The 1,859-nt window shown below is 40.7% G+C and overlaps 1 pseudogene; it reads right to left on the bottom strand.

Annotated features, from left to right (window-relative positions):
* Positions 1-652: 652 nt before the first annotated feature.
* Positions 653-1,101, bottom strand: LOC129485789 (large ribosomal subunit protein eL42-like; annotated as a pseudogene).
* Positions 1,102-1,859: the final 758 nt, after the last annotated feature.

A 1,859-nucleotide genomic window follows, 5' to 3' on the forward strand; every position in this document is an offset into this window, starting at 1 on the left:
CCAGTATTATGTTGAATAGAAGTGGTGAGAGCTGACATCCTTGTCTTATTCTTAAAGGAAGCTTTGAGCTTTTAAAACTAAGTATGATGCTAGTACTGGGAAGTTTTTTACATGCCCTTTACCAGGTTGAGCAAGTGCCCTTCGATCCCTAGTTTGTTGACCATTTTTGTTATGAATGGATGTTGGATTTTGTCAAACACTTTTGTTTCATTTATTGAGATGATCATGTGGGTTTTTTCCTCCCTTTACTAATTTAATAGGAGGTATTACATTGCCTAAATTTCACATATTGAACCAACTTTGCATTCTTTGTTCTCTTGGCCAGTCTGGCTAAGGGTTTTCAATTTTATCTTTTTTTTTTTTTTTTTTTTTTTTTTGAGATGGAGTCTCGCTCTGTCGCCCAGGCTGGATGCAGTGGCACGATCTCGGCTCACTGCAAGCCCCGCCTCCCGGGTTCACGCCATTCTCCTGCCTCAGCCTCTCCGAGTAGCTGGGACTACAGGCGCCCGCCACCATGCCCGGCTAATTTTTTCTATTTTTAGTAGAGACGGGGTTTCACCGTGGTCTCGATCTCCTGACCTCGTGATCCGCCCGCCTCGGCCTCCCAAAGTGCTGGGATTACAAGCGTGAGCCACCGCGCCCGGCCCAATTTTATCTTTTTTGCGGTGGTTGTTTTTGAATATAAACTCAGGATTTTATTGTCTTCATAATAAAACAAAAGATGACACTTAGAACTGCATCACTTGGCCCTTTCTCTCCTTATCTCTTCCCAGTTCAAAATGCTTTTGCGTCTTTTAGTAGCCAGCGTTCTCTTAGATCTGCAGTTGGGCACAACGCACTCAAGCCTTAGCATAGTCTTCTTGGTAGTTTCAGCCTTTTTCCAGAAAATCGGCTTAGTCTGCCCACCATAGCCACTCTGCTTCCTGTCATAACCTGCTTACCCTGGGCATACCGAGAATCCTTGCCCTTCTTGTACTGTGTCACTTTGAGGGGTTGGTGCTTGCCACACTTCTTACAGAGAGCCCAGCAGGTTTTAGGAATGTTTACCACGTCTGTATGAGCGCTATTGGCACAGAAAGCCAATTTTATCTTTTCATAGAATCAACTTTTAGTGTCTATTTCATTTATGTCTGCTCTAACCTATAATTTCTTTCTGCTTGCTTTGGATTTAATATGGTTTTCTTTTCTAGTTCCTTAAGAAGAGAAGTTAGCTATTGACTTAAAATGTTTCTTCTTCTTCTTCCTTCTTCCTTCTTTCCTCTTTCTTCTTTATTCCTTCTTGAGAGAGGGTCTCGCTCTGTTGCCCAGGCTGGAGTTCAGTGGCACAATCATAGCTCACTGTAGCCTCAAACTCCTGGTCTCAAGTGATCCTCCCACTTGGCCTCCTAAGTAGCAGAGATTACAGGTATGTGCCACCATGCCTGGCTAATTTTTTAATTTTTTTAGAGATGGGGTCTTGCTATGTTGCCCAGGCTGGTCTTGAACTCCCAGCCTCAATCGATCCTCCCACCTCAGCCTCTCAAGATGTTTTTTTCTTTTCAATGCAGGCATTTATAGCTACACATTTCCTTCTGAGCACTGCTTCCATTGTATCCCATAAGTTTTGATATGGTTTTTTAAAAAATTCATTTCAAAGTGTTTCTAATTTCCTTTAGAATTTCCTCTTTGATCCATGGGTTATTTAGGAGTATGTTGCTTAATTTTCACAAATTTGTGAATTTTTCAAATTTTCTTCTGTTTATTGATTTCTAATTTCATTCCACTGTGGTCAGAGAACATACTTTGTATGATTTCAATCCACTGAAATTTTATTTTTTATTTTTATTTTATTTATTTACTTTTTGAGACTCAGTCTTATA

Source organism: Symphalangus syndactylus, chromosome 7, assembly GCF_028878055.3.
Source record: "Symphalangus syndactylus isolate Jambi chromosome 7, NHGRI_mSymSyn1-v2.1_pri, whole genome shotgun sequence".
Lineage (NCBI taxonomy): Eukaryota > Metazoa > Chordata > Mammalia > Primates > Hylobatidae > Symphalangus > Symphalangus syndactylus.